General features: G+C 42.6%; 1 non-coding gene across 1 annotated transcript; it reads right to left on the bottom strand.

The window, feature by feature from the left end:
* Positions 1-2,769: 2,769 nt before the first annotated feature.
* On the bottom strand, positions 2,770-2,876 carry LOC130856165 (U6 spliceosomal RNA). Its single transcript, XR_009054461.1, has one exon. It is a non-coding gene; the product is annotated as a U6 spliceosomal RNA (small nuclear RNA).
* Between the last annotated feature and the right edge of the window lie 11,879 nt (positions 2,877-14,755).

Raw genomic sequence — 14,755 nt, 5'->3', positions numbered from 1 at the left:
CCACCCTAAAAAGCCCAGAAAGAGAGCCAGCTTTACCGGAGGCTTGTGGGACCCCAGCAGTGAAAACACCAAGTCCTAAGCACTGGACCACCAGGCAATTCCCAGGGCCCCTCGCTTTATATCTTCTGTCCAGAGTCCTGTGAGAGGCCATAGCAGAGTGATCACTTATCACTGAAAATTTGCAAAAGTTAGATATTTCTGTATTCTTTTTTTCTCCATAAAATCTGGCTGTGCCTCCTCCCTGAAGACAACACAGATACACATCTCCTTCCCTATTAGTAGCACATCCTTTATTCAAGGATAATGGTAAGACTCTTCCTTCTTGAGCTTGGAAACAAGAAGCTTAAAATGCAAAAAAGAAAAAAAAAAAAAAACACAAAAAAACCTCCATCACATACTCCCTGAAAACAACCTGGTAAAGTAGAATCCCTCAGTCAACAAATGTAAATACGTTCTTAACAGACGCTGGGCCTGCCTTAAAAAGGAGGAATTAGAGGTGCAGAAAACTGATGGTTAGGGGAGAGGTGGGACAGAATTTACAGAGGTGGGTCCTGTTTGTCTTCATTTGTGCTGTGTACGGGAATTCTTGTCCTGCACGTCTGGCCCTTGCCCAGGGTATCGGTCGTGGCTCTCTAGGGAATCAGAACCGATAGGATATGGATAGAGAGAGAATTTAAGGAACTGGCTCATGAGATTGTGAGGACTGGCAGGTCCAAAATCCTCAGGGCATGCCAATCAGGCTGGAGACCCGGGGGAGAGTTGATATTGCCATCTTGAGTCTGGAGGCAGTCTGGAGGCAGAATTCCTTCTTCCTCTGGGCACCTCAGACTTTAAAGGCTTTCAGCGGATTGGATGAGGCCCACCCACATTATGGAGGGTAATCTGCATACTCAAAGTCTCCTGATTTAAATGTTAATCACATTTGTAAAAAATACCTTCACAGCAACACCTAGACTGGTGTTTGACCAAACAACTGAGTACCGTGGCCCAGCCAAGTTAACACAAAATTATCCATCATATTCAGCATAACAGAACATGACCACTCAAACATGATTTATGTCAACTGTGTTTGTCGTGATTGTTGGAGACCTTCCAAAAGAATAATAGTAACTTCATTTTATTTTTTTTAAATTTTTATTGGAGTATAGTTGCTTTACAATATTGTGTTAGTTCTGCTGTACAGCAAAGTGAATCAGCTATACGTATATCCCCTCTTTTTTGGATTCCCTTCCCATTTACGTCACCACAGAGCACTGAGTAGAATTCCCTGAGCTCTACAGTAGGTTCCCATTAGTTATCTATTTTATACATAGTATCAATAGTGTATATAGGTCAATCTCAGTCTCCCAATTCATCCCACCCACCTTTCCCCCCTGAGATCTATATATTTGTTCTCTATGTCTGTGTCTCTATTTCTGCTTTGTAAATAAGACGGTCTATACCAATTTTCTCAGATTCCACATATATGCATTAATATACGATAATTGTTTTTCTCTTTCTGACTTACTTCACTCTGTATGATAGTCTCCAGGTCCATCAACGTCTTTACAAATGACCCACTTTCATTCTTTTTTATAGCTGAGTAATATTCCATTGTATACATGTACCGCATCTTCTTTATCCATTTCTCTGTTGATGATGGACAATTAGGTTGCTTCCATGTCCTGGCTATTGCAAACAGAGCTGCAATGAACATTGGGGTGCATGTGTCTTTTTGAATTATGGTATTCTCTGGGTATATGCCCAGTAGTGGGATTGCTGGGTCATATGGTGGTTCTATTTTTAGTTTTTTTAAGGAATCTTCGTACTATTCTCCACAGTGGCTGTATCAAGTTACATTCCCACCAACAGTGCAGGAGGGTTCCCTTTTCTCCATACCCTCTCCAGGATTTATCATTTATAGATTTTTTGATAACGGCCATTCTGACCAGTGTGAGGTGATACCTCATTGTAGTTTTGATTAGCATTTCTCTAATAATTAGTGATGTTGAGCACCTTTCATGTGTTCATTGGCCATCTGTATGTCTTCTATGGAGAAATGTCTGTTTAGGTTTCTGCCCATTTTTTTTTAAATTGGCTGTATTGGGTCTTCGTTTCTGCACATGGGCTTTCTCTAGTTGTGGTGAGGAGAGGCTACTCTTCATTGTGGTGCACGGGCTCCTGATTGCCATGGCTTCTCTTGTTGCAGAGCACAGGCTTTAGGCACATGGGCTTCAGTAGTTGCAGCACATGGGCTCAATAGTTACGGCTCACGGGCTCAATAGTTGTGGCACACAGGCTTAGTTGCTCCGCGGCATGTGGGATCTTCCTAGAGCAGGGATTGAACCCGTGTCCCCTACATTGGCAGGCAGATTCTTAACCACTGCGCCACCTGGGAAGACCCTGCCCATTTTTTGATTGGGTTTTTTGATTTTTTGATATTGAGCTGCATGAGCTATTTGTATACTTTGGAGATTAATCCCTTGTCAGTTGCTTCATTTGCAAATATTTTCTTCCATCCTGAGGGGTCTTTTCATCTTGCTTATTGTTTCCTTTCCTATGCAAAAGCTTTTAAATTTAATTAGGTAGCATTTGTTTATTTTTGTCCTTATTCTCATTACTCTAGGAGGTGGGTCAAAAAAGATCTTGCTGTGATTTATGTCAAAGAGCGTTCTGCCTATGTTTTCGTCTAAGAGATTTATAGTGTCTGGCCTTACATTTAGGTCTTTAATCCATTTTGAGTTTATTTTTGTGTATGGTGTTAGGGGGTGTTCTGATTTCATTCCTTTAAAAAATATGGAACGCTTCAAGAATTTGCGTGTCATCCTTGTGCAGGGGTCATGCTAATCTTCCCTGTATCATTCTAATTTCTGTATATGTGCTGCCGAAGTGAGCACAATAGTAACATCGTTTTAAATGAACTCCATCATTATAGGTTCTGACTGCAGTGTGACTACAACTATATAATGTTCTAGGGACTTCATCCCTTCCCTGTACTCTCCAAAAGGAGAATGGTAGAGTGATGGGTATGCAGGTAGGTGACACATTTTTTTAAAAATAAATTTATTTATTTATTTATTGGCTGTGTTGGGTCTTTGTTGCTGTGCACGGGCTTTCTCTAGCTGCGGTGAACTGGGGCTACTATTTGTTGCGGTGCGCAGGCTTCTCATTGTGGTGGCCTCTCTTGTTGCGGAGCCTGGGCTCTAGGTGCGCGGGCTTCAGTAGCTGTGACACGCAGCCTCAATAATTGTGACGTGCGGGCTCTGGAGCACAGGCTCAGTAGTTGTGGCACACAGGCTTAGTTGCTCCATGGCATGTGGGATCTTCCCGGACCATGGATGGAACCTGTGTCCCCTGCATTGGCAGGTGGATTCTTGGCCACTGAGCCACCAGGGAAGTCCCAGGTGACACACTTTTAAATTTAAAATGATAAAGCTTAGAGGCTTTTTTTTCTTTTTCATGTTACATATTTTAGACATCTTAGAAAAATAACAAAAAGTAGTTTGAAGTATTTTGAAATCTACCATAATGCTCTTACCCAGAATTAATTGCTACCTGGCAGGATTAAAAGGGTAAGATGTTATTTCAACAACCCTAAGGGGTGGATGGTAGGGTTTACATATCAGAGATGAGGCCTTTCTTGGTGATGATGACTGATATGCCTGATGACTAAGGCATGGTTGACTGAAAGATGTTGCGGGTGAAGGTCACTGAAGATAAGGAAATCAGACGTGAGAGTCTAGCACTGTAGGAAGGAACTGAGTAAGGATACTGGCACGCCAGGAAGATGGTAACCTTGGGCTGGAGAAGAACCCAGAGCCCAGTCCTGGGTGAATTTGGAGCGGGAGGAGGTGATAAGGCATCAAGGGGGGGCCAGAAGAGAGAAAATGTGACTGTAGCATGGGTTTCAACAGAGGAAGAGATCAGGTTAAGTAGACATGGTAATACCCACCCCACAGAGGTCTTATGAGAAATAAATAAGGTTCTGCAAATACAACACTTAATACAGAGTATGGTGTACAGTAGATGCTCAATACGTATCAGTTTGAGATTCTGAATATACATATGGGCAATGACCAACCCATATATAAAAATAAAACTCTGACCCACAATCTGCAGCAACCAGCCCAGGAAGCCAGCCTACTACCTATAAATCAGACTTGTAGAAAGTCAGTTAGCTACCGCTCACTACTAACCAGTCCAGTAGCCAAACAATAACCCCTACAACAACTGACCCAAAATAGTCAGGATTTGATGAATAACTAACAGCTTCCCTAATTTCTGCCCTGCTTCCAACTTGGGACCAACCAGAGAAAGCTAAGTGTGCACTCCTAAACCATCACAAGACACTCCACTTCTAGTTAGCCAGCCTACAGCTTCCTTATGCCAACAGCCTCCAATCAAGGCATACCTGAAGCCTTCTCTCTTTTTTCCCCACTATGAAGTGTTCCCATTCCTCTGCCTGCCTTTGACTCTTTGCCAAAAAGCAAATAATGGTGGCTAACTCCCTTGCTAGAGCAAGCCCTGAATATAAAGCCTTTATACTTGTTCTCCTTTGATGGGTCTTCATCTATTTTCACATGTTCAATTCTTTTATTTATTCATTCAAGCAGTTAATATTTATTGAGCACATATTGATACTATATGCCAGACCCCATGCTGGGACGTGAGAATAAAGAAGCGACCCAGATGACCAGGTCCCTGCCTTCAAGCTCATTATGGTTGTGGGAGAAGAAAGGCAAATAAACAGCAAGGTGAGTACAGTCTGAAAAAGGACTGCTATGAAGGGCAGCTAAGCCAGACTTGGGAATCAGGGAAAGTTTCCTAGAAAAGCGATGTTACAACAAGGACCTGAAGGACAAGTATGGCCAGGGGAAGAGAGGTGAGGGAAACAGGAAAAAGGGAAAAGGCCGTAGGAAAGTCCCCAGGTCATTGCATAAACACCAAAGGAAGTGAATGAAAGTAGGATGATCGGACCTCTATGTTTGAGCCTAGAGTGGCGAGCCACGAAGGTAGAAAGGCAGACAAGGGTCGGAATCCTTCTAGGCCACATGAAGGCATTGGCATTTGTCTTAAAGCAGACGATAGTGATCAGCTTTCCATTTTGGAAACACCACTCAGGCTCCATGTGGAATGAGGCCTAGAGGACAAACCTGGGAGCAGGGAGACCAGTTAGGAGATTAACAGGTGATGGTGGCTGGATGAGAAAAAAATGCATGGATTCAGGAGCTGATTTAGATGTCTCCAACCAGGATATCATGGCTGGAGGTCAGCAGGATCAGTAAGGGGGCTAGGGGGGGAGCAGATACAAGCCAAAGCTTGTACAGCTGAGTAAGAAAGTAAATACAATCAATGAGAAAATGAAATCCATGATGGGGGCTGGAGAAGAAGAGATGAATTCTGGATGGAGACATGAAGTTTAAGGTGTTGTTCTGGAAGCAGGTAGATGTTACATGTCTGGAGCTCAAGAGAAAGGAATGGGTAGAGAGGGCGATCTGAAAGTCGTAAACAGTCATTAAAGCCATTTATGGGGATGGAGGAGAGTGCCCAGGGAGAGGGGATGGGGAGGAGGGCTTGGAACAGGACTCTGGGGCATTGCATCTAATTGGGGAAAAGAAGGCAGGCACTCGTGAGGCAGACCAAGAAAGAGTAGCCAGGGAGGTGGGAGGAAAACCAGGACCTTGCTGTAACATAGAAACCAAATATTGATTTTGTTTTAATAAAGGAGTAGCAAACAAAGCCTTGTTTCTTATTCCCGGTTCCTCCTTCCCCTCCCAGAGAAAGATGGCCCTCAGGACGACGGGAGGGAGTTTACTCCACTAGTTACTAATGGAACTGGTCCTGCATTGCCCCACAGTGTTGCCCAAGCTGCATCAACAAAGTGCTAGTGTGGGTACCTTCATTAAGTAAAACTGGGTGATGAAATCATGGAAAGAAATGCAGGTGCTTAGGACAAGGATGTCACCCTGAGACAGGAGATAGATGCCCCACCCACTCCAGGGTAGATAGCTGGAGTTCATTCCCTGTGGACCGATACTCCAAGATGGAAATAGCAGGACGATCGAGAGAGGAGACTGGGCCCTGCCCAGAGAAGAGACCAAATATTTCTCATTCTCAAAGTCAAGGAGAACTTTCCGACTAGAAAGCTCCTTGGAGGTCAAAAGGGGAGTGATGCTAAGCTACCCACAGGCCTCTTTGCTGGAATCCATCGTGGCTGAGAGATTCACGCGCGCACATGGGCGGATCCTGAGACAGAGCAAATACAGACTCGGAACCAGGCAAATCAAAACGACTGGCGAAAGGAAGCCCGGAGGAAATGCCCCATATAAGTGATTTAAACTACCACGAGGACACGACTCTCTCTCTGAGTCTGCCCATGTTGAGCCACACGTGCTGTACTCTTTTTCCTCCTAATGAACACTTTACTTGTTTCACTACTCTCCGTCCTTGTGGGAATTCTTTTCTGCAAAGCTGAAGGGCCAGGGCCTTGTCACTGACCACTGGTCTAGCAGCTAGGATTCAGCCCTCTCACTGCTGTGACTGGACCTCAATCTCTGGCCAGGAATAGAAACCCTGCTTCAAGCCGCTGCAGGCCAAGGCCACCCAAGATCACCCCTAAGGCACACCCAGCTAAGGATTTTACTAGTATCTTGGATACACGGGACTGGAAGTTAATTCCAGGACCACAGTGGGCATTATTCTAGTTTGATGGTTGAACAGTATACAGTTAACTAGTTAGTTCATTAGCCACGGTTATTGAGTGACTACCATCAAATTTCCTCTCTCTTCACTAGCCTGTGGGTACAAAAGGGACCAAAGGAAGGATAATGGTTTATATTTCAAGTCCTCCAACCTCTTAAGCCCTAGCTGAGGTATCCCTTCCCATCCATACAAGCCTTTCTCTCTGTCTCCGTGCCTCTCTCTCTGTGCCTCTCTCTCTCCCCCCCCTCGCCCACCTCCCAACTTCCCTCTCCCTCTCCTTTCTCTCCCCTCACCCACAAGCTCTGGGCCTTCCAGTTTCCAGCACAGTCCGGGGACTATCCTTGCCCCTTCCTCACTGCCAATGGTGTCTTTGGTAATGAGGCCACTTTCCTCTCTAACTCGCAGTTCTTTAAAGACACCGTGCTGAGCCCCTCCTCCCCTAACCAGGAAAAAACGTCCTTCTCCCAGCACTCTGTGCCACCCTCGTCAGCCCTCCGCCCTCCTGAAAACAGTTCCCTAACTTCTCCTGGCGGCCCCACCCTCCAGGAACACAGTCCCCAAGAACCCATCTCCGCATGGCAGCATCCTCACTGCCTAGCACATCAACCTGTCCTGGTGTCCTGGGACAGAATCGAGGAGCTTGGGGACTGGGAGGCAGAGTTGGCAGAGACACTTAATTTTCACTTATTTTGTACTTCTGATTGTTTTATCATGTACAAAAGAAAGAATATGGGTAATACGCTCGATTTTTTTTTAATGAAATCAAAATTAAAACTGTACTAACTGCACAGATCTATCTAGTAAACTGTGAGGAATGCACGGAGCCCAGTTCTGCCAGACCGTCCCCGGCTGTGCCTGCTGTGCTCCATGGCCACCCTCTTGCTAAAGGGGTTGTGGCCTGAGAATGGCAGGGGTGTCAGGGCCCCTCACCCCTGCGGACATTCCTCTCCCCTTCTAGGGGCGGAGGCAATGAACTCAGCCCCGAGTCCGGCTCTGGTCATGTGAGGGGCTGCGGGGACGTGGCGCGAATGCCCCAGCGGGCGCCTAGGGGAGGAGCCCGCGGCTCCCACCACCTTCTATTTCTGCCTTGCGGTGTAGGTCTGGCCTCGCGGCTCGCCCAGGAGACTGCTCCGATGAGGTGATGTATCTGCCCCTCCCGGGTCGTTTGTATCCTCAGCGCCTGGCACAACATCAGATTCTGGAGGCGGAGGAAGTTTCGCGTTCTGCGTGCGTACCCAAGGCGAGGCCCCAACGGTGCCGTGCGCTCTTCTCCCACGCTGCCCGGGGAAAGGCAGGCGGGCTCCGGGTACTCAGAGCTTACATACCTAATCTGGGGAAATGAGGAGGGAGATGGATGAATCACTGATGGATGGACTGATTCTTAGATCTTTTCTGCGTGCAATATTTCTCTAGCTCCTTCTAAGCACTCAGGAGGAATCAGCAAACAAAACAAAGTTCCGGGCCCTCTCAGATCTAGAGTGGGAGGTGGCAAAGCCCTGATTAGTTCATATATTGATGTTTAGCTTTAAGTGTCTACACCACCTCCTCCTACACACTAGTAAAAGCAAATTTTCCTTGGCAAATTGCTCTCCATTGTGCACCAAGGGAGCCAGCAAGTGGCAAAAGCATGCTGATTGGGAGAGGGCGTGGGTAGGAAGAGCTATGCGGTTGGGAAACAGTGCCTACCTTAAGCAGAGACCTTGTTTTCATTCGTAAAATGTCATTTATCTTCATCATTGGGACTTCTCAAAATTTTCTAAGTGCCCCTTTTCAGTAGCTCTTTTTTAGTAGCTAATATTTGAAAAGTAGGAAAGGATGGCAGTTTCATTCCGCAAGGTCGTGGAAACACTTCTACTCACTCGTTATTTAACAGTTTCTGGCAAGATGTTTGAGATTCTAGATGTGGTGACAATTCGTTGGAAGGAAAAGCATAAGTTTGAAAGGGATACATGAATGTCCTAAATGAGAATAACAAGGTTTAATGACCAGACAAGAGTGCCCCAAATGTCCAATTAACAGGAAGTGTGGAACAATGACAAAGGGATCAAAACCAGAGAACCACCAGACAGGATGGACTCCAAACAGACCCTTCCCAGGCATGTTTCTTTTCTTTTCTCTTTCTTTCCTTTCTTTCTTTCTTTCTTTCTTTCTTTCTTTCTTTCTTTCTTTCTTTCTTCTCTTCTTGTGATGAAAATGTTTAAGATCCACTCTCTTAGCAACTTTCTAATATACAACACAATATTATTAACTGTAGCCCCCATGCTGTACATTACATCCCCATGACATTTATTTTATAGCTGGGAGTTTATATTTTTTTAACCCTCTTCTTTCACTTTACCCACCTGCTCTCTGGTGACCACCAATCTGTTCTCTCTATCCATGAGCTCCGTTTTTGTTTGTTTTTTCTTGGTTTTTAGATTCCACATGTAAGTGAGAAAGATTTCATTCTTTTTTATGGCTGAATAATATTCCATCGTACATATATACACTGCATTTTCTTTGGTCCATTTATCCATTGACAGACACTTAGGTTCCTTCTGTATCTTGGCTATTGTAAATAATGCTACAGTGAACAGGGTTCAGATATCTTTTCTAATTAATAGTTTTGTTTCCTTTGGATAAATACCCAGAAGTGGAATTGCTGAATCACATGGTAGTTCTATTTTTAATTTTTCAAAGAACCTCCACACTGTTTTCCATAGTGGCTGCACCAATGTAGATTCCCACCAACAGTGCATGAGGGTTCCCTTTCCTCCACATTCTCGCCAACACTTGTTATTTCTTGTCTTTTTGATGTTAGCCATTCTGGCAGGTGTGAGGTGATAGCTCATTGTACTTTTGATTTGCATTTCCCTGATGGTTAGTGACGTTGGGCACCTTTCATTTGCTTGTTTGACCATCTGTGTGTCTTCTTTGGGAAAATGTCTATTCAGATCTTCTGCCTATTTTTTTTTTATTTTTTAAATAAATTTATTTATTTATTTATTTATTTATTTATTTATTTATTTTGGCTGCATTGGGTCTTCATTGCTGCATGTGGGCTTTCTCTAGTTGCAACGAGCGGGGGCTACTCTTTGTTGCAGTGTGCAGACCTCTCATTGCGGGTCTTCCCTTGTTGTGGAGCACCGGCCCTAGGCTCTCAGGCTTCGGTAGTTGTGGCACATGAGTTCAGTAGTTGTGGCCCTCGGGCTTAGTTGCTCTGCGACATGTGGAATCTTCCCAGACCAGGGATCAAACCCATGTCCCCTGTACTGGCAGGCGGATTCTTAACCACTGTGCCACCAAGGAAGTCCCCCTTCTGCCTATTTTTTAATCAGAATGTTTTGGGGGGTTTTTTGGTATTGAGTTGTATGAGTTCTTTACATATTTTGGATATTAATACCTTATCAGACTTATGATTTGCAAATATTTTTTCCTATTCAGTTGGCTGCCATTAACCAGTCATTTTTCTTAAGCTGCAAAGCAGAGTAGTTTGTGCTGTGTTTAGTTTTAGAAACTTTTTTTTCCTTTTTTTGTAATTTGGCACTACCTGCTCATTTAAGTGACATCCTGTATGAAGCCTACATTCGCACACAAAATTTATATGCAGACAAAACAGCATAACATGATTTACCTGCAGACAGAGTCAAATTAAGAAAACTGCTATCAATGATCCTATCAAACTCAATACCCTCTTTTTATAACAAATACTTTGTAAAGCCCCTTTACTATCTTGAACTGAAATTCATAGATAATATAATCTAGCTATGTACATAATTGTAAAGACTAGATAGATAGATACATAGGTAGATAGATGTTACTTTAATATCTGTCAATGCCTCCCAACCAAAGACCTTCAGGAACATACTTACAGTTGAATAAGTTAAATCCTTTGCTTATTGCAAGGAGGGAGAATAGGCACCACAGGGAAATGTGATTGGAGGGACTTGGAGGATTTAGGTTTGTGTTAGGTGGCTTTCAGGAGGATTCATGGAAGTGGTGCTTTGCTTTGGATTTGGATTAGATGCTGTCAAGAAGCAGGAATCATTCTATAGTTGGGTATTTTGATAAATGTCACCCAGGAGGGTGACAGACTAGAATAAGGCTAAAGGTATCATTGTAAAGAAACAGCAGACACCTGTATTAGCCAAGACAGGAAGATGTTTAGTCATTTCTCTGGTTTGGACCACATTCACATTTGTCGGTGTTCAGACATAATTACAGAATGCGCTTGGTTTTATCTAGATCCATCAAGGTCTCAGAGTGGCCTTGTCTGATACTGGCGATCTGTGAAACTGTTTGCAGGCAACAGGAGAACACGATGCTGAGCAGTGAGTGCCAGGCCAACTCTCATGCATCACGGATGGCTTTTCTCATTTTCATATCCTAACAAATTAAAAGGAGAGATAAAAATGATCCATAACAAAATAATGAACATTTCCATGTGTAAATGCCCCAGTATAACTATATTAGAATACATAATAGTGTTAGATGATTGCACTCCCTTATATGAGTCAGTTTGGTTTTAAAAGTAAGAATATTGGAAGTGTTTCCTTACAATAAATGCAGAAGAATGAAAGAGAGCCGTTCCGGTTGTCATCAGAATTTAAATTAGTGTTAAGATATGTAATAACACGCCAGGCTCACTTGTATATGATAAGAGAAGGAAGGAATAACTTTAATGGAAACAGGAATAACATGTTAAGCAAATTATAGGCTGTCAAGGAAGAAAGTATAAAGAACAATATTCTCATGTTGACCTTACTTATGAGTAGTGAAGAAAAAAACCCTTTTGTGTGACATGGAGGAAAAGAATGATGAAATAGCTCAGAGGTCATATCGCCTGTCTTGAAATTTCAATACCCATTCAGTTCATGCATATTAGTATTTGAAAAGACCTTGAAGATTACATACAATAAACCCAAAGATAATGTATATTTTAATATAACGGGATTCTCTCCAGGCCCCTGACCAGCCCTTGTTGCCAAACCTGAGTCTCAAACTGAGGCAGACTAAAAGAATAATAACACTTACCCTACAGGGTTGGTGCTATGATTAAAGATAATGTTTGGTAGCTCATACAACTCAATAACAAAAAAGCAAACAACCCAATCAAAAAATGGGCAGAAGACCTAAATAGACATTTCTCCAAAGAAGGCTTACGGATGGTCAATAGGCATATGAAAAGATGCTCAACATCACTAATCATTAGAGAAATGCAAATCAAAACTAAAATGAGATACCATCTCACACCAGTCAGAATGGCCATCATTTAAAAGTCTACAAATAATAAATGCTAGAGAGGGTGTGGAGAAAAGGGAACCCTCCTACACTGCTGGTGGGAATGTAAATTGGTGCAGTCACTATGGAAAACAGTATGAAGCTTCCTCAAAAAACTAAAATTAGAGTTGCCATATGATCCAGCAATCCCACTCCTGGGCATATATCCAGACAAAGCCATAATTCGAAAAGACACGTGCACCCCAATGTTCATTGCATCTTTATTTACAATAGCCAAGACATGGAAGCAGCCTAAATGTCCATCAACAGATGAATGGATAAAGATGTGATACATATAGGCAATGGAATATTATTGATACTAAGCCATAAAAATGAACAAAATAATGCCATTTGCAGCAACATGGATGGATCTAGAGATGATCATACTAAGTGAAGTAAGTCAGAAAGAGAAAGACAAATACCATACGATATCACTTATATGTGGAATCTAAAATATGACATAAATGAACTATTCTATGAAACAGAAACAGACTCAGACGTAGAAAACAGACTTGTGGTTGCCAAGGAGGAGGGGACATGGGGGAGGGATGAATTGGGAGTTTGGGACTAGTAGATGCAAACTATTATGTATATATATATATATGTATACTGAATCACTTTGCTGTACACCAGAAACTAACACAACATTGTAGGGAATTCCCTGGTGGTCCACTGATTAGGACTCTGTGCTTTCACTGCCGAAGGCATGGGTTCAATTAAGATCCCATGAGCCACAGTGGCATAGCCTAAATAAATAAATAAATAAAACTTTTAAGTGTAAATCAACCATGATTCAATAAAATAAATTTTTTAAAAAAGGTAACGTTTGGGACATGTATAGTTCATGGTGCTCTAAAAGCTAGCCATTGTCAGGCTTCCTAAGTGGCGCAGTGGTTAAGAATCCGCCTGCCAAGGCGGGGGACACAGGTTCGATCCCTGCTCCAGGAAGGAGGATCCCACATGCCGCGGAGCAACAAAGCCCATGCGCCACAGCTATTGAGACCATGTGCTGCAACTACTGAAGCCCACGCACCTGGAGCCTATGCTCTGCAACAAGAGAAGCCACGGCAATGAGGAGCCCACACACCACAACGAAGAGTAGCCCCCACTTGCCGCAACTAAAGAAAGCCCAAGCACAGCAAAAAAAGACCCAACACAGCCAATTTAATTAATTAATTAATTAATTTAAAACACACACACACAAAAACACTTTATTAAAAAAAAGAAATTAACAGTGCTGTAAATCAACTATACTTCAATTAAAAATAAACAAAAAAACCATCTCCATCATATTATTTTAAAAAAACTTTTAAAATAAAAAAATAAAATAAAATAAAAAGCTAGCCATTGCCATCAGGTTGATCTTTGGGCACTGTGCACACACGCACTCACACACACACAATAAAAAAAAGACACACTGTGTGCTGGCTTGAGCCTCCATGATTACATGAATGTTGCTTGATTGAATGTGTGGTCAAGTTTGCAGAAGAATTCCAGGCAACGCTGTTGCAGGCTTCTTTTTTTTTATTAAGAACTTTTATTGAGATATAATTGGCATGCAATAAACTGCATGTATTTATTGTTGCAGGCTTTTGACAGTGCAGGCCAGGTGTGGGAGATCACGGGAGATGGAGAGGACAGGTTGAACATAACTGAATCGGAACTTGCTCAGTTGGGTATGTGGATACTTGTGCACAACATGCTACAATATGTTTACCTGTGTGCCCTTTTTGGATAGTACAGATCTCCCAGAAAATAGTTTTTGTTAACATAGCAAAAATTCAGGGACTTCCCTTGTGGTCCAGTGGGTAAGACTCTGAGCTCCCAATGCAGGGGACCGGGATTCAATCCCTGGTTGAGGAATTAGATCCCGCGTACATGCCAGAACTAGGAGTCCGAGTGCCGTAACTAAGACCTGGAGCAGCCAAAATGTAACAAATGGCAAAAATACAGCCCTACATTTTACATGCTTGACTTTTGAACCCCATTTATTTCACTGTGGCCTGGGGTTCTTTCACTTCATCAGCTGATGGAGAGGCTGGATTGGAAGAGAAGACAAGAGGTCTTAGAGAAATTCGCCTTCAAAAGTGGACCACTTGGGACTGTATCAGAGTAACAGTGAAAATCCTAGAAAATGACAAGGAATCCAAAATAAATAGAAGAAAACACAATTTTCTTTGCATTGTGCTGAACATCTGCTGCTAATTTTTTTTAATGGCCTACAAACCTATGTTGCCAACAAATTATAGCTGAGGCTCAATCTGTGGCACATTCAGTAACATTAGAAAAGGGATTTATTGTTTCTATGAAATCACTTTTAAGAGTTTCGTTATACTGTCAGCGCCTCTGTATCAATTGTCAGTAATTTTGAAAATAAATTTGCACCGTGGCTTTTTCATTCCTTAACCTCATCCATGTGAGTAGAGGGCTGCCTTATCCCCCAGGGGGCTTTCGTCCACTAGAAATATTTCCCAGCCTGATCCCAATTCACAGCTGAGGTTCAATAGCTTTCACCATCTCTTCGATTTTTCTTAGAACAGTATCATCAGAATTCAGTGGAATAAAAATATCATTTCAGTTGGAATTTTTCCTATTGTCATTCTAATAACCTATTGTTTGCTGGTAACTTTTTTCCCCTACGTGTTACTTACCCTATTTTGCGAGCTTTTATATTATTTCAAAATTCTAGTTTTCAAACTTTTCCTTTAGATCTCAGAAGTATGATATGCTATCAACTTTATAAATGTGTTTCTTTGTAAAACCTTCACTTTATCTTTCTTGATGGCAGTCACTGTTTATCAGAAAAGAACTACAG

Source organism: Hippopotamus amphibius, chromosome 6, assembly GCF_030028045.1.
Source record: "Hippopotamus amphibius kiboko isolate mHipAmp2 chromosome 6, mHipAmp2.hap2, whole genome shotgun sequence".
Taxonomy (NCBI): domain Eukaryota; kingdom Metazoa; phylum Chordata; class Mammalia; order Artiodactyla; family Hippopotamidae; genus Hippopotamus; species Hippopotamus amphibius.
The sequence above is the reverse complement of the archived record's forward strand: the minus strand, read 5'-3'. Positions and strand labels throughout refer to the sequence as shown.